Raw genomic sequence first — 26,670 nt, 5'->3', positions numbered from 1 at the left:
ATTTCACCTTATGAAATTGAAACTTTTATTTAGAACAAGTGGTTGATTCATCGGGGGGCAAGCTGAATCTGAGGACTTCACAAGCAGCAGCTTTTGAAGAATGGGATCCCGGTGTGGTCATTGAGGAAGGCATTAAAGTTCCGGATGGGTGATCTGTTCCCAGAAAAGCCTCTATGTCATCGAGTTGCTGCTCAGCATCGGTCCTGATAAAGCCTTATATGTTTGAACTCAGAAACTTTCCTGGAAGTCAAATGTCTTTCAGCAGGACAAACCGGTAAGGTCAGGCTGAACGGTGATTCAAAGTTGACAGCTGTGGCATAGACAGTAACACCTGTCGACTTTTTTCAGGCAGAAAGTTCACAAAAAGTTTCTTAATCCCAGCCCTTGCAGTTTGGGGGCAGGAGGAGTACACACTAACACCAAGGGTCCAGCACCTGTTTGGCACCAGTTTAGGGTTAAGACTCACTCCAGAAGAGGCAAGCAGCAGGGTCCAGAACAGGTCTAGTTGGAAGTGGTCAGCTGTGCAGTTTCAGGGAAAAGGCCTCTGGAAGCTTTTTGTGTTCCTGTAGCTTAAACAGGAGGTCACCAAACTGACTCTTGAAGTCACTTCCCGGGTTGTGGGTTCAAAGGCAAGGAGGCCCAGTCTTCCTTCAGGGTCTTCAGACAACTGGGCAGTTCTTGTGTGACTTCCCCAAGTCTAGGACTATTCTGTGGAGAGGTCTGTGTGGGTTCACTTTTATGTCCAGTGCCAGCCTGTGGGTGGAGGGCAGGCCTTTGTCCTCCCCTAAACCAGTTCTGGTCAGTTCCTCTTTTCCCATTGGGTTTGGTGCCAACCTGGCTAGAGAGACAAAGGAGAGGCAGGCCTAGGTGTGAGCTTCATTTGCCAATGATGAGGTAGGGATCCTTTGAAATTCGGGAATGGGCTCGGCACAACCCAGGTGATCCTGCTTAAGGAAAAAAACACCACTCTACACCCAAGCCCTTTGTCCACGGTAAGGCAGAAATATTCATCTCGCCACAGGGGAGTCATCAGGTGACAGCTGGACACTGACATGAAAGGCTTTTGGGTTTAAGCAGGCAAATGACAACATTAAAAAAGTGTTAATAAAAAACACTGATTTGAATTTCAACTTGACGATTAGTTTGAATTTCAAATTACTATTATAATGATTACATTAACACATTTTTTTCTAGCCTAATTTAGTACTTATCAGATGTAATGGTGTGAAGCAGTGTTAACCTACGGGGGAGTTAGCTTTGCCACAGTGAAAAATTATTTTGGAGATTTATCACTGCCATGACGTGTGAACGTTTTTGAATATCATGAAACCCGCCCTATGGACTTTTAGGCCTACACTAAGAGTGACATATAAGCATTGAAAAGGAAGGTTTAGACCTGGCAAAAGTTTTATTTTGACAAGCCGAAATGGCAGTTTAAAACTGCTCACTCATGCTGCAATTTGAGACATGTTTTACAGTGCAACTTTAGTGGGTGGCACACTGAGTGCTGCTGCCCACTAGTAACTTTTAATTTGCTGGCCCTGGGTACATGTTGTACCACATACTAGGGACTTGCAAGTAAATTAAAGGTGCCAATTAGGTCTAGGTCAATTTTTTTCAAAGCTTCGCAGGGAGAAAACAATCACTTTACTGCTGGTTAGAAGGAGTAGAGTGGGCAGAGTTCTGAGGCCAACAAAAACAGCAAAAGAAGGAAAAAATCTGGAGAAATGCCTCACAAAGGATGGTCATTTCCAACAGTAGAGCAGGCAAAAATTGTGCAACAGGGGTTCTAAGAAGTGTTGCGTAACATGGGTCATTAGCCCAGGTCTTCAAGGTTTGGCTTTCCCACCCATGTTTGTAGGGAATAAGTTAATTGGACCATCACTTGAGCATGGGAGACCAGGTTATTGTAGCTCCACACAACCCACTGAGCATATCTGCTGGTGTGGTGTCTGCGCTTTCTGGGTAACTGTACATTCAAAAGAATTCCCCTTAGGATGAATGTGTAAACCAACTTTGAATATCAATCACACTTAACACTCATCCAAACTAAATTCCAAACATCATCTTTGCCATCAACGGGTACCACATGAGTTTGTGAAAGATATATGTATCTTTAATTAAACAGCTCTGAACAATAGAAAAATATGCATATTTTCTTTTTCATAAATGTTCAATGCTAAAATCGCATAAAATAGATTCCATCTATGTACAGCACACAAAATGAAGCAATATCCAAAACCCCATTTTCCACAAAAACAAAAAACATGGGAGAACAATTGAGACACAACAGTTCGTCAATTTTACTTCTGGCGATCTACTAATATTAGCAGGGATCCATGATTTTCACAATTCCTCATGTAGAGTTTCCCATTGTATAGCAGATTCTGTATATGTGTACATCTAAGTGTTTCGGTGGAAATATTGATAACAGATGCCTTCTTCAGGACCACACATGTGATATAATCTCCCACATGTTTTTTTTAAATCCTCTACAAAAAAACAATATACACTGTTTAATACAAAAATAACACCCATATATGATATAACAATATTTTCATATTTTAACACTAAAACCTCTTATTAAAACCAAGTGCATCGCCCAGCCCCAGTGGTACTCGTATAGGTTCACCATCACACCAAGCCAGCCCATGAACAATCCACTATCAAATTCTTGTCATCTATACTAATACACAAATGACTATTCCCGGTACCACACAATAATATTTAAGTGATATACTCTTGTGTATTCATACAAATTAACCATCACATGAAACATATACATCCACAGATTCTCATCACCCATCGTCCATTCATCTTGCTGTCACCCAGTGGCCCCATCTAGGTACCACAGCGACTAGTATGAGTGATATAATCAACTCATAAAGAATAAAAACGGTAGTAATAATCCACTCACCAAAAATAAAAATGGTGGGAATAATATTTGAAATCTTTCATCAAACTTCAAATCATATATTGGACAACCCTAACTGGTATTCCACTAACCCAGTGGAAAGTGAATCCATCTCATCCACTGGAGTGTGAGAAAGAGAAAGAGAAATTACAATCAAAATTGTACTTCCCTTGATCTTTATCATATTCATGAATCTATTAATACCTCTTCTGTAAAAGCCTTCTCACCTTTTTTTTTAGCATAGCTTTAATTTCTGTATGTTAAAAAGCCCTCCATCTCATACTTAAGTCTTGCCCCAATATGAGGTATACAATAATTTATTGCTTTTTAATCTTCCAAACATCTGTTCCAGTACGTTGGCCTATATATAAAAATAATTAAAACACTCTATTGAAAATCGCTTGTATCATCAGTGTATCCTGTACTACATGTATATTTATGGATCAGTTCCTTTTATTTTGATATTGTTAAGGCCTCTGTAGGAAGTCAGAAATATACACAACTAAGCACCTACAGCACAGGGTGCCGGCAGCGTATGATAAGTGCATTCATCAAAAGACACAGCTTTGTGACTACAGCCTCAGGGCTGGCAGCAATGCAGAGGTAATGTAAGCAAACAGATCTAAGAAACAATAACATCCATAAACCCACCCGTCTCCCTTCCGTCCTTCTTATGTGGTTGCAGTAAGGTCTGTGGCTTTGGCCTGCAATCATGTGAGCCTATCTTGAGACCCTCTTTGGCTAGTGTGTTAGTGTAGAGTGGCATTACTCTGACAATGCGGTGTTCTGGGGGGTAAGCGTAATAGTTTTAAATGAGCAGGGGAGGTAAACTCATTGACTTCTGAGGATAATATGGTGATGATTGTGCCGAGGAGATAGCATAGGTTTTCCCCTTTTGATCAGCCGCCAAGAAGGTCTTTTCCATCCCCAGAAAGAACCAAAGTTTGTGAAGCTAGGCCGTGTAGTCCGGAGTCCTCTGAGTCCCCCATAAGGATAAGATTACTTGGTGAGCTGCGCCCAATGCTAAGGCCATCTGACGTCCTCTTAAAGATCAGAGTGGAAAGGTTAAGGGATTAAATAAGCCCAGTATAGTATATGCTGGAAACCGAGGAATGGTATTGAAAGTGCAGTCAAAATCGTCAAGAATATGGTACCACAACCTTTCCAGTTTTGGGCAATGCCATTGAAGGTGGAGCAGAGTGCCAGTACCTCCGCAGCCCCTTCAGCATTCCTTAGAACTGGCTGGGTTCCATGTGTGGAGTCTTGCAGGGGCAAGATACCAATATGCAGTGATTTTGTAGGCTGTTTCAATACTGGTTGTGCTGTGTGCTGAGTGATGGGCCCTGTAATGTATTTCCCGCCACTCCTTATTGCTGAGAACCTTGCCTAGCTCTGCTTCCCTTCGGGCTTGGCCTGCTGATTTGGGAGACCGTGCCTGTTGGGACAGTAGGGCATAGAGTTCTGAGATAAGGCGTCAATAATCTTTTTTGAGGATCATCCACTTCTCAAATGCTTTTAGGGGTCTTTGTGCGTAACATTTGTGCTCTGGTTGCATTACCCAGTGCCGAATCTGCAAGTATTGGAGTTGCTCAGCTTCTGTCAGCACGTATTCCGCTTTCAGTTGCTCAAATAGGATGACACCCCGGGGTTCGAAGAGGCAGCCTACCCTTAAAACTCACTCTCCCTCCATTGCCGGAGCTGCTCTTGGCGCATTCCAGGACGAAAGTCCGGATTGGCAAAGATCGGCATCATGGGGGAGGGAAAGGAGGTCAAGCCAGCCTTGGTCACCACAGCGTCACATGTTCTAAAAGCTTAATCCCCAAGTAAGGCATGTGCTCTGATGCCCAGTCAAAAGGGAACTGGGAGCGGAGATTGGCTTTGTGGGGGGGAAGTCACCGAGCGGTTTAATATTTACGATTTCCCTGTGTTACCTTTGAGGCCTCATATCGCCAGACAGCCTAAAGTTCAGTAACCATGGCTGGGGGAGTGAGGTCGGGTTGGTGACGGCTAAAATTACCACATCAGCGCAGAGACTGATGAGATGGCGTTCCCCACCAAAGTTTATGCCAGTGATGGCTTGGTTGTCTTGGATCCGTTGGGTAAGTTGGTCCTTGTATAGAGCGAAGAGAAGAGCAGGGGCGGTTCCTCCATTAGGGCGGAGAAGTGTTGCACCCTGCCAGCAGTGGCAGCTGCAAAACCTTTACAAGAAAACAATAATAAACTGTGTTTATTATCATTTTCTTGTAAAATGGCGGAGCCATCGGGGTGACGAGCAGTGAGGGGGAGGGCTGTCCATCTCGGGCCAGCCAAATACACATGCGCAGTAGGCTCTCTCCAGCACTGCAACACAGTTGCCGGGCCGGAGAGGGCATGCACAGGCTCCCAGTCTGCCTGGGAGCACCCTGGCTAGGCACTCCCAGCTCATCCTGATGCTGCTATGAACAGCATCAGGATTGGCCGCAGGGCGGGCTGGGAGCCTGTGGCTGCAGCAACGAAGCAGAGGAGGGAGGACCAGTGAACTGTGTCAAATGCCTTTTCGGCATCAATTGACAGGAGGAGAGCTTCTACACCCAACCTGCGTACCTTCTCTGTGAGGTGCAAAATAAATTTGGTGTTATCTCTGTGTTGCCAGGTGGGGATGCACCTGCTCAGTCTGGGAAAACCAAGCCCGGCATATAAGGGTTAAGGCGATGGGCTAAAATACTAGTGAAAAGTTTGGCATTGACGTTAAGTAGAGAGATTGGCTAATAGAAGCCGCAGTTTGTCAGGTCTTTGCCTGGCTTCGGGATGACAGTATTGGTGGCTTCTAGCATGGATATGGTTAGTGTGCCTGTGTTGGTGAAGGAGTTGTGGAGGCATGGCAGGGGAGGGTCTAGCTCAGGGCAGAACGTTTTGTAAAATCGTGAGGAGAAGCTATCCGAACCCGGTGACTTCCCTAGCTTCAGCTGGGCAAAGGCCGCAATGACTTCCTCAACTCGGATTGGTTTCTCCAATGTTTCCGCTTCATTTGGGGGTAGGAGGGTGAGTACGCATTCTACTAAGTACTTTGTGCAATCAGTGGAGGTGCAAGTAGGGGTGGCATGCAAAGCACCATAGAAGTGAGTGTTGGAAAGTGGTTACCATAACGTGATCTGTATGTGCTTTTTCAGCTGGGGAAGGACGGATGGCCGGAACAGAGGAGGCATGGGTACGGACTCTAAGCTTATGGGCCAGCATGTGGCAACAGCAATTACTTCCTAGGTAGAACTTGTGTTTCAAAACTCAGCTCTAAGTCCAGCCGCTTGAACTGGGAGTGTGCCTTTTCCAGCTCTTTCCAGACCACAGGGGCACCAGTGCATTTGTGAATGGTTTCCAATTCTAGAACTGTTTGTTCCAGTTGTTGCTGTTTCTCCCTACTGGATTTATTCTCAGCCGCTGATAATGCAATTAATTCCACCGGAACTATTAGTTTTGTAGTTAATCCTATTTAGTTTTATTGGGAACCAGGAGATAGCTTAGCCTTCTGGCTTGCAGGCCTGTGCCCCTGTCACCTAGTGATTTTTAACCTACTTAGCCTGCTCTGTTTTAGCACATTTATTTAATTATTTCTTCTAAGATGGCTGCTATGTTTATAGTTAGGAATATGTTTTGATTTCACCCTATCAGTGCCACTCTGTGAAGGCGTCACTATCAGCGTCAAAGACAAGTGATATACGTAGGTATTCACATCATGTCCCTTTCCCACTTACATGTCACAGAACATAATGTACATTTGGAGAGAATTGTTTATACAATTGCCACCCCAAGCATGCCTTCTTAGCTATTGTTTGGAAACATACCTGTGTCAGGGGTCCTACAAGATCTCTATAAATACATTTCACACAGACATGGTTATCAGAGGGATTCATACCAGATGACTTCAACGCTATCTATGCTATACGTCACCTTGATGCAGACCCAGCCTTCGTGTCCCCACGGAGTCTGATTTAGAGACCTCATTCCAAGGTAACGAAGGTTGGGGGGTCTTCTCATGTACATGGTGCTGGCAGATTAGGTTTAACACACCCAGCTCTCTATAGGTTACAGATTAGGTTTGTGTACACAAAGTATGGGGGGAAAACCCCCCAGGACCTGATCAACCTGTGGTAGAACCACTCTTTTCCGTGATCCAGTTTAATGAAACATGGTTGTGAAAACCATATATTTGGGACCTATCAGGGGTTCTTCCTTGCGTAATATGTGGTCTCACACACATTATCAGTGTCATGCTTCATCATTTACCACCTACCCCTGCCCAGGTAGGACAATACCTCCTGGGCGGACTCAACCTTGTGGTTAAATGAACCCAGAGGGAGTGCTTAAATTATATTTTCTGGATGATATTGGGATCCAGTTATTTGAATAAAATTAACTTGCAGATCACCAGTGTGGAGCACACTTTTTAATAGTGGTGTGTGCTGGTAAATTAAAAGCAAAGAAGGGATGTTTTTTGAGTATAATGTCTCATTGCGTCCCTCTAATACTGACGGCCAACATGTTTCTGCCCACATGTGAAACCATTACTGGTCTGGGGCATTCTTCAGGGCTGGGGATCCCTCGTAAGTATAGTGTGAAGAAAAAACCTATCCTGCCTTATGGTAGAAGGCTCGTATATAACACACTTAAGGCCTACCTGAGTGTTTACTCAATTCTGAAGGACCCTAAACTTTAAGGGCAACTAGCCCCTGTTCTGGGTTGGGGATGATGCCCCTTGTAGTCACACATTCATCAAAGGAAGCACTCATCTGGAACACCTATTTGGGCCCCCCGCCCAGCTGCTTGTATGATTAGGTTTAACACACCCATCCCTCTATAGGTTACAGATTAGGTTAATCATGCTAGGGTATTAGGGTCTATTTCACATCTCATGTTATTGCAAGATGGTGGGGGTCTTTATATTCACGACTCTCGTTTTCACGATTATGTTTCTTGCATTGTTCATTATCCTAATTGTTAGACTTTTCATCCCTGGCGTCGTCTCCCTTAACTTTTTGCCTCTGTTTCCCAGGTTGTTGATGTGTGCTGGACTCTGATTTTGCTGTTTTTGTTACTCATGGCACTTTACCACAGCTAACCAGTGCTAAAGTACAAGTGCTCTTTTACAAAATGTGTATGTGATTGGCTTATACATGATTGGCATATTTGATTTATTAGTAAGTCCCTAGTACAGTGCACTAGAGGTGACCAGGGCCTGAAAATCAAATGCTACTTGTGGGCCTGCAGCACTGGTTGTGTCACCCACATACGTAGCTCTGTAATCATGCCTCAGACCTGCCACTGCAGTGTCTGTGTGTGCAGTTTTAACTGTAAATTCAACTTGGCAAGTGTACCCACTTGCCAGGGCTAAACCTTCCCATTTCTTACATGTCAGACACCCCTAAGGTAGGCCCCAGGTAGCCCCAAGGGCAGGGTGCAGTGTATGGTTGAGGTAGAACATATAGGAATGTGTTTTATATGTCTTGACAGTGAAATATTGCTAAATTCGTTTTTCACCATTGCAAGGCCTGTCCCTCTCATAGGTTAACATGGGGGCTACCTTTAAATATGATTAAAGTGTAAATTCCCTTTGGGAGCGGATGGATATGTGGAGTTTGGGGTCTCTCAGCTCACAATTTAAAAATACATCTTTTAGTAAAGTTGATTTTAATATTGTGTGTTTGAAAATGCCACTTTTAGAAAGTGAGCATTTTCTTGCTTATACCGGTTCTGTGACTCTGCCTGTTTGTGGACTCCCTGTCTGGGTCAGTTTGACAGTTGGGCTGGTTGCACCTCACACTAGACAGTGACACAAAGGGAGCTGGGGTGTAGCCTGCATATCCTGACGAGCCATCTGTTCTAGGAGGGAAGGGAGGAGTGGTCACTCACACCTGAAAGGGCTGTGCCTGCCCTCACACAATGCAGTCTCCAACCCCCTGGTGAGTGTCTGGGGCTTGGCCTGGGCAAGGCAGGATTTCACATTCAAGAGAGACTTTGCTTTGAAGTAGTCCTACTTCAAAGGAGAAATTGGGAATAAGAAGGGCACCACAAACCACAGACTTTAGAACACTTCTGGAAACCAAGAGGAACCTCTGCCTGAAGAAGAGCTGAAGAGATGAGGAAGAAGAGCTGCCCTGCCTGTGACTGTGCTTTGTGGAGCTATCCTGCAGTTGCTGCTTCTGCCAAAGTAAGAGGGCAAAGACTGTACTTTGTGTGCCTTGCATCTTGTGAAGATCTCCAAGGGCTTGATTTAGAGCTTGCCTCCTTTTGTTTGCGGTCTCAGGGACAGCAAAGACTTCTCTCTGCACCTGGAGTCTCTGGAGAGACTCCTACTCTGCCCTGTGGTGCCCATCCAGTTCCTGGGACCCTGAAAGGAGAAGCTGGCAGCCTAAGAGGAAGAAATCCACGGACAGAACGCCGTGTGGGGAAAAGATCGACACGACTCCGATCTGTGACTGAGGAATCGACGCACAGAGCTGGAGAAACGACGCGCAGCATCGCTCACGGAGGCTGGTGAGATCGCAACCCGCGCTGCATGGTTTTCAGATCATCGTGCGGCTGGATTTCCGACGCAAGCACCACTGGGTGTGTAAAAACAACGCAAGGCCTGCCCGGACCCAAGAGTGCTGACCGAATCGACGCATTGCTCTCCTGCGGAGAGAAGAAATGACGCGCCCCAAACCGACGAAAGGAGAAACAACGCAAGGTCTCGCTCGTGAGTGAAATTGACGGATCGCAAGTCCTTTTGACGCACACTCGCCCGTGCAGGGTTATTTTTGACACATCCAAGGTACATTTTCACGCTAACAGTGTTAGTGTGTGTTTAAAACTACATGAAGACTCTTTTTGCTTTTTAATTGATAACTTGACTTGTGTATTCTGGATTTTTGTCATTTTGGTCTTGTTTTATTTAGATAAATATTTTCTATTTTTCTAAACCTGTGTAGTGTCATTTTGTAGTGTTTTCATTAAGTTACTGTGTGTGTTAGTACAAATACTTTACACCTAGCACCCTGAAGTTAAGCTTACTGCTCGTGCCAAGCTACCAAAGGGGTAAGCAGGGGTTAGCTGAGGGTGATTCTCTTTTACCCTGACTAGAGTGAGGGTCCTTGCTTGGACAGGGGGTAACCCCACTGCCAACCAAATACCCCATTTCTAACACTAATCATTGCAGCCCATTAAGTTTACAGTAGATTACAGTCTTGTTAATAAAACCTATTGAGAACTTAACTGTAACTCTTTCATTGCTTGTCTGTGAGTGTGAGTAAGACTTGTTGCTCATATGAGAAAAGGGTAATCTCAGTTTAACCACAACTCCCCTGAGATGTCGCACTCTTGAGTCCATGCTTAATGGCTACCACAAATCACCTTTTACTGTTTGTGTTTTGGCAAGTTACTGCTTGTGAGCTGGGAGGGTTGGGCGGACTTGTTGTAGGATTGACCAAGTCACCTACAAACAAAAGTGCTGTCATCCCTAAACCAGCAGTCTTGCCTAGAGCAAGAGTCCAACTACGACAGTCACAGTGCCTCCCAGAGGGATGAGAGGTATGTTGCGCCGTCGTCATTATTGGTGAGATAGGCTTTAATCGTACGGTGGACAGAATCTACAGTTGATTGAGATTAAAGTAGGTTGTCCCGCAGTCCCCAGTGGGAGGGTTTGTGTTGGGCAATGTTGATATGTGCGTCAAGTGTCAGTGAGGTGTGATCAGAGAGTGCCCTTGGGGCAGTAAAGGTGTCATGGATTAATGATTGGAAAGTAGGGGTGGCTAGGAAGTAATCTGTGCAGGCATAGGTTTCTAGTACAAAGTGAAGAAACGCGTGTGAGGATGTCTGTCAACCATTGTAACCCCGGGAAAGAGCAGGCTCCCATCTGATTGGATCATTGACCAGATCTGCCGAGGATATTGTCCATCACTAGGTTCAAGTCGCCCCTATGAGAATTGCCGTGTGTGTTGTGTGGAGAACCAAGGCTAGGGCCTCAGTAATTAATTGCTTTTGGTGGTCGTTGGGAGCCAGTGTGAAGTGGAAGGGACCTATTCAGCATCTGTAGGCGGGCAAACTGCCTTTGAGTTCCGCTGTTTTAGATAGTCCTGCCCTTGAATTTGCTGGATAGTTGGATGGCCACCCCTCACTGTTTCACTTGGTTGGAGGAGCAACACTCTTGGGGGGAACCATTTAGAGCGCATCTGGGGGGGGGGATCACTAGGAAGTAAATGGGTGTACTGTAGGAGGCAGATGTCACTCCTGGAGCTCTCTAGGTGGGAATGAACTATAGTGCGCTCAGTGGGATTGTTGAGGCCTCGGACCTTGAGGCTTGCGATTCTAAGTTCCAGGTGGGCTGCAAGGGGTAAAGACGTGCAGCAGTGTGATGTTGGCAGCACAGCGCAGCAGATCGCTACGAGGGTCCAGGGCAGGCGCATGCCTAGTATTGGGCTGACTGTCCCTAGTGGAAGACCCGGTGTTGAGGAGAAAGAGTGATTGAAACCAACAATACCCAACATTTAATTAATTCAAACTGAGAAAAATCAGAATCCAAGTCCAAGGATGGTGTGCTGCAGGGTTGTGGACCGGCGGTCTGAAGTAAACCGGTAGAAGAATGAGTCTTGAAAATACCCTCTGCCGCTGCGGGCTCTGCTAGTCAGGAGAGGGCCCAGTGCTTCCAGGTGTGGTTGTGTGACAAGTTCCCGGAGTGGTGTTCATGTAGCTGATTTATTCATGCCTGAGGCTAAGATGGCCAAGACCGCTTGCTGCTCTAAGGTCTGCTCCTCTGGGCTCGGTCATTTGTGCTTTCGGCATCAGCTCTCTTTTTAAAGGGGGGGCCAAAGCAGCTGGTCAGTGGGATTTTCGGCCAGCCCCAGCACATGGTGCTCTTCCTGCAGGGTTTTGATTTGATGGAGATGGCCCTCCCATTGAAATATCAGCCAGAAGGGGTGCCACCAGCTGTAGGTCACCTCACAGGACTGTAGGAATGTGGGTACTGGTTTGAAGTCCCTACGGTGCTGCAAAGTAAGGAGGGAGATGTCGTGGAAGAGGCCAACAACATGGTCTTGATAGGTGACTGGTTGTTTGCTCCATGCAGCCCTCAGAATGTCTTCTTTGACTTGGAAGCTGTGCACTCAGGCCCGTATGTCGGGGGGTCTGGCCCTGGATCCCCCAGCCTGGTGAACCCTGTACACACGATCCAATTGCAGGTCAGTGTTGTCCTCCCAGTCCACCATTGTGCGAAAGAGCGCTTGTGTGTAGCTTCTTATATCTGACCCCCTCGGTGCACATGGGGGCTCCCCTCAGGTGGATATTGTTCCTCTGCCATCAGTTCTTCAGATCCTCTGCCAGGGACCTGAGGTTATCTTCTTGCTCATGTAGGCCAATGATTTCCTGCCATAGAAGTTCCACATCTTCGTCACAGGAGACCTCGTTGTCCTCTTGTCGATTGAGGTCAGGTCTGTCCGGAGTTCTCACAGTTCTTGGGAGAGGCCTCGTCTTAGGTTCTGGATATCAGATTTCAGAGAGTCAAAGAGGGAGGGCAGAGAACCCTTCGTAACTGGGGCCAGTTTGCTGTATGTGAGGTCCTCTTGTTACTCCCAGGTGCGGGGCAAGCGGGGGTCCCATCTTTTTGATATGGGCTGGGATGGAGCGAGTCAACATCTTACAAACCAACTGGTCTCTTTTTTATTTTTCATGGCCGCCATGAACCGAGTAGCAGAGGAATCAATGAGGCAGTCCCTGGTGTGCCTTGAAGTAGATTTAGGGTGGCCAAGACCCCTGGTCCCACTCTTTCGTTAGTGCTATAGTGAAGTGACCCTGCTGCTTGGGAGTTCTGCTATGCCAAAGAGGAGGGCCAAGGCAATGGTCCGGTCCAGGTAGGGCTGTAACTGTCTCCAGGGCACCCACGGTCTTGAAAGGGGGATTGCTGCCTGCGCCAGGTAGATGAGATCTTGGACAGTGCTTGGTGGCTGGCTCTAGGCGCAGTATCATTGTACAGCAGTCGTCTGCAGTACAGCCCCAGAGCGTGGGCCATGCCGAAGAGCTTGTACTTGGCATGCTCTAGGTTAATACCCTAGGCCACCTCCTCTGAGATGGCCTCCAGTAGGTTGTATTGAGCTGGAGCCAGTCAATGGGTGGATTGGTTCCTGAGATGAGGATCCGTAGGAGAATATGTTTATGTGATAGTGAATTTATATGCATACATGAGAGTGTATCACTTTAATGTTATGGTGTTGGACCAGGATTGGTCCTTTGTGTGTTAGAATGTATGATGAGCATCTCTTGATGGATTGTTGATGGACTGACCTGGTGTGATGGTGAACCCATATGAGTACTACTGGGGTTGGGTGATGCACTTGGTTTTTAAAGAGGTTTAGTGTTAAAATATGAAAATATTGTTATATCTGATATGGGTGTGATTTATATTAAACGGTGCATATTTTTGTAGATTTTTAAAACATTTTGTGGAAGATGATATTGCATGTGTTGTTCTGAAGAAGGTGGTTGTTACCAATATTTCCATTGAAACACGTTGACGTATACATATGCAGACTCTGCTATACACTGGAAAACTCTGAGGAATTGTGAGAATCATGGATCCCTGTTGATATTAGAAGTAGGCCTGCAGAAGTAAAGTACACTAACTGTGGTCTTAATTGTTCGCCCTTGTTTTTTATTTTTGTGGAAAATAGGCTTTTGAAAAAATTTCATTTTGTGTGATGTACATGTTTTTGATCTATTTCATGGGATTTTAGCATTGGACATTTATGAAGAAGATGATTTACACATTTTTGTATTGTTCAGAATTCTATAATTAAAGCTATGTGATGGCAAAAAAGGTGTTTGTAATGTAGTTTGGATGAGTGATAAGTGTGATTGTTTGAGATTTGAAGTGGGGTTACACATTAATCCTTAAGGGAATTCTGTTGAAATTACTGTTTAGCGGTACCCTGTTGCCTGTGTGAGTTGGGTCCCCCTCATCTTGATAAGGCTTTCCAGGTTACTAACCGTCCCTTAATGGGGTTCTGGGATTCAGTGGCAATCTAAATGATTTAAACACTCAAGGGTCACTAGAAACTGGTTATTTATTTTGACATGTTTATTTTTAAAATAGTTATTTTAAAACTCTTGAATCTAGTGCTCACAATATTGTTTAGTAACATCACAGAAGACAAAATTAGATGCAGCTAAGTGGTTCATGAACAGTGAAAATAACAGGGAAAAATTGTAACATTATCACAATATGTAGCGCTTAACACCGTCACTGTACTGTCTAAGCACTATGCTAGTTCTAGCTGCTAAATAAATAATGACAAGCCTATTTCTCAAGTTCTAGAGTTGGTGCGCACATCTGGGACAACAAGGCTTGTCTGTCTGGAATAGCTTGCCAGGTGTTTCGAGGGCAAAGACATTGGTGGTCATAACGATTCTGGCAGTCACTTGACCACCAGGCTCGCAGTGGCGGTCGTACCACTACCAATGCGGCAGTCTGAGCGCCACATTATGACTGCAGCAGCTGTGTCATGGTCGGACCGCCAGACTGCCAGGATCAGAGATCCTGGTGGACTTGCGATTGCGGCGGTCTTAATCTGCCAAGGCAGCGCTGCAAGCAGCGCTGCTGGGGATTACGACCTCGTTCATCGACAGCGATTTCATGGCGGTAACATCAACATGAAAAGGCTGTCAGAGAACAGGTGCAGGGGGCCCCAGTGGGGCCCCTGCACTGCCCATGCACTTGGCATGGTCAGTGCAGGGGTCCCCCTGGCCAGCACCCTGCATCCTACAACATTGCCACTGGCTCGATTACGAGTCAGAGACAATGGTGTAGGGTGTTTCCCGCTAGGCCAGCGGGTGGAAAAACTCAGGTTTTCGCGCTCTGACCTAGCGGGAAACTCTAAAAGGGCCCGGCGGGGAGTTAGCCACTATTGCGGCAACCTCCCCGTCGGAAGTTCGGCAGACGGCCTAAACCGTCCGCCGAACTCGTAATCAGGCCCATTGTGTTTGATCAGGTACAAACAATCCCTGCATCTTTCAGTGCAGCCTGAGGCTCACTGCAGTCTTCTTCGGTTAAGGTTGAATCTGGTGCCACATCATCTGGATGTGCACTCTGGGTGAAGTTTCTCTCCCTTCATTGGTCATATCTGGGGCTTATTTAGGATTTGACCACAGACTTTTAACCTGCATTGCAGAATCAAATGGGGATTTTAAGGCACTTAGGGGGTTATTCTAACTTTGGAGGAGGTGTTAAACCGTCCCAAAAGTGACGGAAAAGTGACGGATTTACCACCAGCCGTATTACGAGTCCATTATATCCTATGGAACTCGTAATACGGCTGGTGGTATATCCGTCACTTTACCGTCACTTTTGGGACGGATTAACACTCCTCCAAAGTTAGAATAACCCCCTTAATCTGACCAGACCTAAACTCGTGGCATGCAAAATACATACTGATTTATAAAGCCCCTAAGCATTTGCATCATCTTTAGCCCATGGTTACTTTAAATTTCTTCTTCTAAAACCTTAAGATGTTGAGAAGATATTCTAGACTTGTGTTGCCTGTAACAATTCAGGCTGAACTTTTTTTTTTTTTTTTACATAAATATCACTTTTGCAAGTTCTGTGATTTTTATTTTATTTTTTACAACCAAATTAGGTTTAAAAAGGCAAGCAACATTCACCATGATACAAATATTTTTACTGAACAGTAATAGTTCCGGGGTACAGTCCCGAGATTGAATATTCAAAATAAAATAGCTTTTCAGTTCTACGAAAGATTACAAAAATAACTGTGAACTAACTTACAGACAGGATAACTAAAATGGAACCTGTCCTGTATGTGCGTAAGACTCTCCAACTTTCTACTAAAACTAAAAGAAGCCTAAAAGAAGGTGATTAAAATAAATAAAACTTTAGAGTTATAAAGGGGAGCAGTCTTTGTTTAAGACATCCATGGAATAACTTGTAACTAAAAACAGAAGAATACACTAGAAAGGAGCCTTTGATGGAATCACTGTTCATCACTTGTTGCATGTTCCATAACACGTTTCCATACTAAAATGAAAGGGGTCTCTGCATTGGAATATATACGTTTTACGTCAGAAAGAGATGCTTTTGTTTAGAAAGAAGGGTCTTTGAATTCGTCCACTGGGAACTTTTAAGATAAGCATGTTTTTAATAATGGCTTTCATGACTTGGATAGTTAGTTTATTTAGCCTCAAGGTGATAGTCAGATTCCTCTAATACTAAAAACTGCTTACACCTTCACTTATTTTCTGAGTTCGTTTTTTCTTATCTTGTCTGGAGAGGCCAGTTTACCCATGGCTGGACCATGCGATTACAATACGAGGACAGTTTTGTACCTGTCCTATTCAAAGACTGCTCTTCTCACAACCACAATATGGGTCTGTCCAACAAGCAAATGTAAGACAAGGAGACCACATGGAACTGAAGCTTCAATGGTCTGAACCAGAGCGCCACAAGAAATGAAGAATGAATATAAAAGTGGGATTTTCTGCCTCAGATGTAGACCTGTCTGCTCTATAAAAACATATGGTAGAAGCACAAGTGCAGGGCACAATCTTGGTAAAAGAGGTATTAGTAAAAACTACAGGACATTAAGCAAAGAATTACATCATGAAATAAAACCATGGGTACATAAGTGAACACTTACTAAAACATCAGATTGTATTGGGTGTTTTCATGGTAATGGTGAAATGCCACCAGTATTGCTGAAAGTTAGCATTTAGTTTCCATTGCTTCTCAGTTTCCTTGCTATGCGCACTATTGGGCTTGTACCACTTCCCATGCAGTGTTTCTATATTTAGTGATACATCCTGTAAAAAGACATGATGACTGCCAACAATGCTTAGTCCTTGGAGGAAACATTCATTTTCCGATGTTGATTCAGGCACACATCCAATTGGGCAGTGCTCGATGGAATACAAAATTATATGTGTAGAAATACGATTTCTGGTTACTTTGCTTGCCTACTGGCATGTCCATTTCTCACCCTACTCGTTTTTAATTTAAGTACCTTTTTTAGTTCAATGCACAAGCAGTTTTCCCATACAGTATCTAATCTGAGAGTAAAGTATAACAGAAAAACATGGGGTTATGTAATTCACATGTTTTAAACTGTTGGAAGTTCTGGACATGTATGGGTATCATGAACACCCATCTAGCAGCTTGACCAGCGGGCATGCGATTGAGCATGTACTGGGCAGTTATTAGTAATGTGAAACATTGATTTTTTTTATGACTCTTTTTGACTTTCAATGAAGGCTTTTAAATACCACCTCTTGCAATGCAAAGAGGGGGAAGAATGGAGAGGTGGATGTATGAGTGGAGGGTAGGCAGAGCAAATGATGTATATAGAGTAAAGGACGGATGGAGAGATGGTTGGAGAGAAAGAAGGATGGATAAAGAAAAGAGTGAAAGGAGTGATATATGGAAGAAAATGAAGGAAAGTAATATCAATGGATGGGAGAAGGAAGAAATGATGGATTGTGAGAAGAAAGGATGGATAAGGAAGGAAGGATGAGAGAAGGATGGGTGAAAAAAGAAAAAGATGAATGGTTGCATGGAGGGACGGATAAAAAGAATAATGGATGGATGATTTGCAAAGTACAGAAAAGCTAGAAAGAAGGAAGGAAATCAAGTTGAGAAAATGAAAAAAGAATGGGGAGAAATAAAGTAAGGTCAGTTACGTGAAAGAACAAAGGAGAGATGCAAGGAATGAAATTTCACGATTTCAGAATTCCCTCAGGTGGGGCAATGCTTCGAATGACTGCCATGCACAGTTGTATCACTCTCTTGCTAAGTGCCAGTTGGGCTGTAGTTCATAGTATGCTTGTGCAACATTAAGCATGTGCCACGTTTATCACGCCTAGTTGAGAGCAAAATTTGTCATATCAATGTCAATTGTGATTTTGTGCAAAAATAAAAAAGAAACGGAATTAATTAAACAAATAAGAGTTGCGACTTGGTGTTCAGAATTCTAAGCTATCCTGGAGGTCCTGATGAGGGCTTATTTGAAGCTTCAAGCCCAGCCAAGACTCCATGAGGGCAGATACACTCACTTGAGCGCCACCCAGAGATCAAATATTACAAGAAAGGCTAATGGATTAGTAGTGACAAGATATGGGTTAACTGCTTTTCATCTGGTTGTTCTTCCTGAGCATACATGGGTTTTGGGAAGCTTTTACAAGCAAGCAACCTAATGACCTGTCTCTATTCTGGTGGGGTGGAGAGCTCTGACTGCCCCCGGGTCAGAGGTCCAGCAGACCCTGGGTAATGGTACCCATGGGCCTGGGTTCCATCTTTCGGGCTGCTGTCTTACAAAGTACCCAGGACTGGGTTTTGCAGGCTCCTTGGGGGCGTCTCTGCATTGCTGGGATGTAAGCTCTAACTGGCCTCTGTATCAGAGCTTTAGTAGGCCAGAGGGCACCGCCCTCGTACTTCTGCGCTCCAGCTGCTCTGTCACAGGCCCCAGGAAACCTCCTCTTTTCTGCTGGGTGGAGAAACTTTGACTGAGCCCAGCAGGCCTGGGTGTACTAGCAATTGGTCCTGGGCTCCCTCTCCGAACCACTCGTTTGCAAGGAAGGGTTTTGCAGGCCCTATGAAGGCCTTCCCTGCTTCTCTAGGTTAAGAAGCTTTGGCAAAGGTCAGAGCTTTGGCAGGTCCAGGGTCACAGTCCCAGTTGCTGGCCAACCATGGCACAAAGGGTGTGGGATGGGATTGTGTTTCTTCCTCTATTAATTGGGGAACAGGGAAGAAGAGAGTCGTGGTGGTGGTGGTGGTGGTGGTGGGGTGTGGGGGGGGGGGGGGGGCGGGAGCAGAGAGTCGGGCGAGTCAAATTCCTGTCCTGGGCCGCTCCTCCCTCGAGCAGCACAACCTCCAGCTGCTTCATTACTGGGTGTATAAACTTGAGGAGGCCTTTACACTTTCAACAAGTTCTGCACAGTCTCTGGTGCAGTACTTTGTAATCTGGCCTGCTTAATATCTCCAGCAAAAGGGAGGGTGCTGCACCACAGAACATTAGGTTGGTGAGAAAACAGTAAGAAGGGTTATCAGGGCGCCACCATCACAACTAAGGAGGGTCTGCTTTCTTTCAAGCCGCCATTTCCCATCGGCTCCCACTGACAGCTTGTCTGTTGCTGGCTGCTGGGCCTGTGGTACCTGCCCATTATCACTTCTTCTTTTTATTCTCAAGGGCCCAGTTACTCTTACTAGCACTATCTTTTTGATACAGCATCCCTTCACTCGCATCACCTTTCCGATGGTCCTATGAGGTCGCCAGTGATCTGTCAATTGTCTAGTCCACTGTAGTCATGGTCAGTGTGGCCCACCCGCCAGTACGGTTGCACAGTGTGGCCTTCAGCCTCCACTGTCAATCAGGTGATCCCAGGAGTATAGTCCTTACTTGTTTGACGACTTTATGGTTCTTAGCAGTTAGGATAGTAAAGTGTATCTTTGGAGCGCGTTTGAGCTCCTCCATCCACCATTTTGGCTGGCTTAGCCAAGACCCCCTGCATCTACAGTTAAAAACCCTTGCAGTAGAATGTGAAACATCTCCCGACTGGTAGTATGTATTACATTCCTATCTGGACCCACGGTTTGTTGTGGGCATGTTCATTGTCAACGAAAGCAATTCCTTTGGCATTGAACACGGGGGTAGTTTCATGACTCGCAGGTTCGTTTGTATTTGTGATTTAAAATATGTATTTTGAAGTTTGATGGGAAAAGTCATACTGGTAATATAAATGTGTTCTGTACTGATGACAATGTCATTCCATGCTAAGGTGGTGTTATTTGGGGTACTCCACACACAAACAAAACACTTTTACGGGTAGTGAAGGTCCAGGTCTCTAAGAGATGAGAAAAAAAGCTGTGAGCAGCAAAGTGCCCCAAAAACAAGAGTGAGATCAAATATGAAATATAACTTTGTGCCACTTAAATGCCATGTGAGCATATTTCATGCAAATGAAGTATGACATACTCCCTGATCCTGTGTGGATCAGAAGCGTTTGGAAAGGTGATCATTATGCCCAGCACTATCGTTCCGTTAAAGTTTCATAGGAAATGTTTGCAGTAACTACAGCAGTAGTCTATAATGTCTTGTGATTTCGTACTGTCAGTCTCTTTTTGTTTCAGTCCATTTCACCAAGTGATCTATGGTTTGATGTAACCTCTGTCCAACATTCTTGTTTTCGATGCTCTTCTGAGGAATCATTTTCAATCTAATGTTAGAGGTTTTTCGTGCTAAGGCGGGAACATTTCGTAACCTATTTTAGGGGAAATGGTCTATATTAGAGTCAGAACCAGGAGTGCTTTGAGAATGCACCATTCCGCTTCTTTTATATAATACACACCAGGGAGGAAGGTTTTAATCCTCCCTGAAATAAATCCTGCTTATTGTTGTGTATCTATAAGGGTTTTTGTACTTTCCATTTCGTAGAGTACTATTGCGAAGTTTTATTTTCTTACGATCCCAACCCATTATGTTTTTCATCTTTTGAATGACAAAACCTGTTGTAATTTCATCTAAATGCCAAAGCCTGTAGAGCTTGCCGGCTTAGTTGTTGCAGTGCATGCTGTGAACCGCACTACGTTTTGAGGTCTGGCTTGAAGTGCGCAGCTGCCGCCAGACAATTATGTGAGCATTCCTTATCGAGGGGCTTTTGCTCTGCCCACATACTGGGAGCCAGGAGTACACATTTTGCTTGGGCAGAAGTTGTGTGTTTCCACAAAGTGCTTACCGTACACACAGCTATGATCATTGTGCTTATTTGCCCAGCTGACAGCACAGGTGGGAGGAGGGCAGTCATTGGCACACATTGCTTTTAGGTCTGACTTTTCACTGCAATTTCAAGGATGTTGAAACCTGACAGTGCAATTCCTATTGCCCAACACCAGGGACATATTGTTTGGGGTCAAGGGCAACACGTTTTCATGTTTATTTTGTCCTTTGGGCAGGTAGCTCCAACCCCTTGCAGCACAAATCCTTTGGCTGTTAGAGTGCAGGAACGGAATTGTCTGCAGTTGAGGTGTGTATCAGAAAGTTAATGCTGTTCGAACTTGAATTTATGGTTGATTAATGGAAAGCCTTCATTATTAGGGTGAGCACTGTAAATACATGTTTTAAGGTCACACTGCATTACTGACAGTGGTTCCAGTAAAAAAAAAAAGTGTGCAAACGTTTGAAAGGTTTAACAATATGAGGCTAAGTTTATTGCTCCCAGAATGCTCTCTGATTAGATGCAAATATTTGCAGAAGCTTGTAAGCAAGAGTGGTTATTCTTTGCTTTCAAAATAAAATGTTCCGAAAAAAATTAAAGTAGCAAAAAAAACATTTTGCCACTACATTTTAGGTGCTATTTCTTTGAAGCATTATTTAGTAAAATGTGTTGATGTATGTTAGTATTTCCAAAAAATAATCCTAATGGAAAATCAGTCTAACAATTTTCAACAAGCTTATGGGAAGCATAAAAACAAACAAGCACTGGCAAAGCCAACGTTTTTCTGACCCTTTTGGTTTTGTCAATGCGTGTCTTGTTTTGACATGACTTTTGTAACACTTTATTGTTGTGGGAGCTGCCTGGCCCTCACCAAAGGCCCCACAGCCTCCCTCGACACAGCACCTGCCCTGAGTGAGTCTGGATGGGAGGGGACCTCCATGTTCTTTGCAGGGGGGCCCCCCTTTAGTTTTGTTACACAACTGATTGCCACACTAGTTCCTCACACTGAACAAAACTACTTTGTGGGCCAATATGCTCCTTGTGGAAGAGCAGAATGCGATCCCTCATAGTAAAGCCAGCCGATAGAGAGAGAAAGAGAAGTTTAATAAAAACAAAATGTCTTTGTTAACGCCAGACCTAATTAGGGACCCAGTTCTCAGAGAAAGTCACAAAAGTACACTCATGGTATATGTTTTTGTATTAGTGGCTTTCATGAATTCACAAGAACTTACAGAAGTTGACCAGGAAATCGTATGCTATAAAATATTTGTGATCTGTATTTTAACACAAGCAAATATGCATGTGTAGATCTGCTCATGTGAAAATCTATTGGGTGTTTAGAAGTTCACTTTCTCTAAACCACTCTTTTCCCAACCCTGGAAGAACTTCTACTTCTGCCATTGTCAGAAGTAAATTTCCAACCTTTCTCATCATGGGAAAAGATTAGAGAAAAGCTGGTGAAAATCCTTAAAAAATGCATGTTAGTACGTTTGCAGACTCAAAGGCATTCCAGCCTTGGAACTATTGCTTACTGCTTCCGTCAGCCCCAGTATGTAGATCTGCGGAAAGGTGGCAAAATAAGGAAATTGCTATACTAGTGATTGAAATTGCAAGTATTCAAGCCCTACTATAGTAGTAGCCTGACATAATCTGAGAGGCTATTATCAGAGCTCTCACATAATGAGAGTGCTGCCATAATTTGTTGCCACATTATGTGGCACCAAAGGAACACGTATAATATTTCACAGGGCAAGCAGATCTAAGGAGCAACATGTCCCATTGACAAGTAGATATTTTATTAAATTCCACACCCCTGTAATTTTCACCTGACCTTCTAATATACACCAATATTATTTTATAGTTCTTTGCTTTCACACAAATACATATTCATTTGTTTGCTATTTACTTGTAATGTTTCACATTACAATACAACAGTCTTTTAAAGCCACATCTATTGCACTGCCACTACTTGTTAACAAGATTTGATCATATGTGACCGCAAACAAAGGTTAAATGGCGATTCGCCCCTCATCTGAAGTAGAATAATGAACAAGAGAATAGCTTTGAGGAGTTACTATAGAAATAAGCAGTTGACGTTATTTTAGTTTAGAGCCCAAATAGCTGATGACTTCAAATAACTGTAAAGTGTGGTAATGGTAGAACATTTTAAATAAAAATAACTCAAGGCACAATTGTTACTGCGCCATAGTTCTACAATTTTATGATGTTAGCTACTCGGACATAAGGACAACTGTACATGCCTATAGCTCGCTATGCTGATTTGACTTCTATTTTGCTTTATTTTTCTCTAAATTGGTATGTTTGTTATTAACTGTTTTCATGGCAAACAGTAAAGAATTTGACTTGACTATTGTAGCCAAATAGTCTCTTAATCTACTGATATTTTTTAAAACCTACTTGCCTAAATTTAGCTCTTTTTTCAGCAGGTAAGTGAGTTATGGGTTGGATGTTAATGGGAACCAGTGCATGCTCAAGTTCCCTTCTCAAACTGAGTCAGGTATGGTTCCACTTTTTATTTACTGTGGTGAATAAGGGGACATAAGTGCATCATGGTGGTAAGTAACATGGTATGGTAATAGTGTTATCACCTTTCCGTCCTGCACACCGATTTCCACTGGCCGCATTACTGTGTTTCAAACTGAATCTGATCACTATGGTGAACTTAAAGACTGAGAAACAAGCCATAGTTCTGGTTACCGGCAAACCCCAAAAATCAAAATTTAGACTTCAAATATTCTATATTGAGCAGGCATTCACACTTGTTGTGTTCTTAGTTTCCAGTATTCTTCATTTTCTCAGTTGAATTGGTTGATTTCTGCGGCTTGGTAAAGACTAGTGTCTCTAAATACATTAAGATTCGCTGGGAGCACTGAGTTTAGATACAGAGGCCTCAGTTGACGTCGGGATTATCTTGCGTACATGGGAAATCTACGATTATGATTTCAATTTCACCTCAACCCCTGATCCATGCTGTTCAATTATAAATTCAGAGCATACTGGAAGATTCTGTAACAGGACATTACGTAGTGCATAAATGTCTTTCATGCTTCTCCTGAGGCATGCTATTGGCCGAAAAATCCAAATATTTGTTGTTGTTGAGATAATCCAGGCTATGGAAGGCACTTTTTAATTCGGCCACCTTATCAACTTTACTGAAAAACTTGTTTGAATGAGGACAGACGTACCTCCTGCCCAGCACTGCAATTTCTGCCTGTTACGTTCCCATCTTGACTTCCACTCTGGTGCTCACACATCTTCCTCTTACCATTCTAACGGTGTCTGCTGTGGTTTGCGCATAATATGTGGCATGCATCCACGGGTCTTTGAAAAATGCCTGCACTCATCCCATAGGTGGTGCCTGCTTTCTTGGTAGCTTACTGTATCTCACTATACATGTGTTCCCACAACCACACTGATAGGTGACCATGTCTACAACACATGGTAGTGCCATAAGTGTGTGGCTGTAGCTGATTTGCATTGCCATGTTTCCTTATAGGGTTATATAAGAAGCTTTCATTTGCTTCACCCGTCGTAGAAGTTTCTTAGGAGTTTCTGTATTCCTATATTCTTTTCTTTAGCTGTTTTGCTATTCCACATAGAGAATCCTTACCCTTGGACTCCTATCTCCTGTGCTTTCAGTAACCCAACTGTTAGCCAGGACCTCTCCTCTGCTTGCTGGAGCCTCTCTATGGCCTTCCAATTCTCATGGCAAGGACATGGCATTCAGCACTGCTTCCTGCATGTAGGATCTAGTGGGTCTATGCCATCAGCCCTTACCCTTCTTCCTGTTGCAACTATTGCACTGCTCCTTAAATCGAGACTTTCAATTAGTACAAAACTCTTTTACTTTAGAAAGCTTTTAAATATGATTACATTTCACTCCTGAATTCTGTAGGCATAAAATATCATTCAGATTATGCAGGGACCCAGAGTGATTAATTGAAAAGTTACATTTTATGCAATACAACTCTGTAGAATATTTGTCTTATATCAGTCAGTTGAAGAAGCATGCTGCTCCTTAATGTGCATATCAGCATTTGCTCTCTGAGGCACATTGCAGTATTTGCAGTGGATGTTTGTTATCCAGGTCCATTATTTAATGAAGCATTCAGCTGTTTGGTATTACTTACCCTTTGACTGGCGACAAACATAGCAAAACACGCCTCTTATTTGTGGTCAGCTCTTGAAAGCTGTTATTGGCTAGCATAATTACAAATTAAATGAGGATGAAAGTTTGCTTGAACTGGCTGATGGTAAAAGGTTGGTGCTCCTCAGGCAAAAAGGAAGGAACCCAATTTATGCTTGTGCTTGAATACGGGAATTCCCTTGACATAGGACAGCGAAGGTTTCAGTGTGTTGGGTATATCATAAGTTTTCTTTCCTAAATCCAAAAATCAGGAACTGCTTTGGCCAACAGACATACTGCTATAAACCCACTCAGTCACTCCTACTTATACATGGGAAAGTATTAGGTCATCTTCTAAAGATGTGTCATGATTTGAGTCCCAAGGGAGCCCTTTTGTTTTAATTCAGTCATGCCAGATAGAGTTTACACTGTCAAACACTGTCTTTTTAAGACAATGAAGCCTGGAAATATCCCTAGACACTGTGATAGACTCTAGAAAATTCTGCCTAAAAAACAGAATTGTATATTGGTATGTTACATTGTTTTAGTGCTCTGTAGCATCAATTACTTAAAATATATTTTGTGTCTCATGGTACCCTCTCCCAATACCCAATAGCTTTTGTCCCATGTACTAGTCAAACTGATATTGTTCATATCTTTTTTCGATGTAGTATGTTGTGTTTATGGAATCACTGACACCGGGCACATTCCTTCTTTGCAGATTATTTTTCCAGAAATTATACAGAGGACAAGCTCCACTGTTCCTTGGAACAGCCTTTGCTGACAGGTAATACATGTAAATGTTTAACTACCAACCTTATTGTACAGTAGGCTGTGTCCATTACATAGAACCCAGATGTCTTTAGGAGGATGGTGAGTATGCACAGATTACTTTATTTCATCCTCAACTATAGATTTGGAATGACCACAGAAACTTGCTGTGTGTTTGTGCAAGTTGTCTCTCGCAGTTTACAGTTATGATCTCTAAACAGCTCCACAGAAGCAACCACAATTAGCACTTATTGTGTAATAGCCAACCTTATGTTCTGAAGTAGAAAATCCTTACGTTTTGAATTAGGATATATTAATAATGACCTGCTGCAAAGGCACCTCTGGCCCTCTCTGCCAGTTATTCATTTGTTTGCCTTCCTTATAAGTCTAATTGCTAATGTTATTTTGTGTTGTGCATTACTACTCTACTTTATTACAGTGACTACAGTGCCTGTTACTGTGAACATGTATCAGAGGTAGACTCTGCTGTGGCTCCTTGGGTTACATTTCTTTAGTTCTGGCAGGGTTAACTCCTGCAGAATAGCATCTCATATCTTATGTTTCTAATCACACTCATACATGATTTTCTGACAGTCCCACCTGATAGTCCTGTATATTTCTAAGTCACGCCTGGGAATAGAAAATGTGGTATCCTCAACGCTGCTCAAACTGTGGAATCGTAGTAGGCCATCTGAGACACTATGAACCCGCTGGTCAGTCTGTCATATTACTGAGGGTGGAATTGTGGTTCAGCGAAAACCATTTGCTTCTTCAGGAACCTGCGATCTATCTCAGGATAAACCTGAAAGAGAAAGGGTCCCTCTAAAATATGTGTTTTTGCAGGGGCTTGCTGCATGGATGCTCATATCCGGGTTATCCACGTTCAAATCCAACCCTTAACTTCTATCCACCTCTAGTTCTCAATCCTGTTTATCATTCACTTCATTTCTTCAACACCACATCTGGCATTCCACCAAAACCATGACAGGTGCTTCAGCTTGGGCTGGCGCTGGAACATTCTTCACAACAGCATGCGCATACTCCTGTCTCAAAGCAGATGACGCGCCTAACCAGTTAACTTGATGCAGCAGTAAATGATGCCTAAAACAAACAGTTCTGCATC

General features: G+C 43.7%; 1 protein-coding gene across 3 annotated transcripts in view; it reads left to right on the top strand.

The window, feature by feature from the left end:
* The window catches only part of EOGT (EGF domain specific O-linked N-acetylglucosamine transferase), a 264,417-nt gene that overhangs the window by 9,623 nt on the left and 228,124 nt on the right, over positions 1-26,670 (top strand). For 2 of the 3 annotated variants that reach the window (XM_069206579.1, XM_069206580.1), the window contains exon 2: positions 25,498-25,563. The exons of the other annotated variant lie outside the window; for it this stretch is intronic. The gene's annotated coding sequence lies outside the window, so the exon portion shown is untranslated. The remainder of the gene's footprint in view (positions 1-25,497; positions 25,564-26,670) is intronic. 3 annotated transcript variants of the gene reach the window in all.

The sequence above is a fragment of the Pleurodeles waltl genome, chromosome 9 (genome assembly GCF_031143425.1).
Source record: "Pleurodeles waltl isolate 20211129_DDA chromosome 9, aPleWal1.hap1.20221129, whole genome shotgun sequence".
In the NCBI taxonomy this organism is placed as follows: Eukaryota; Metazoa; Chordata; class Amphibia; order Caudata; family Salamandridae; genus Pleurodeles; species Pleurodeles waltl.
Note: the sequence above shows the minus strand (reverse complement) of the source record. Positions and strands in the feature narration are given on the sequence as shown.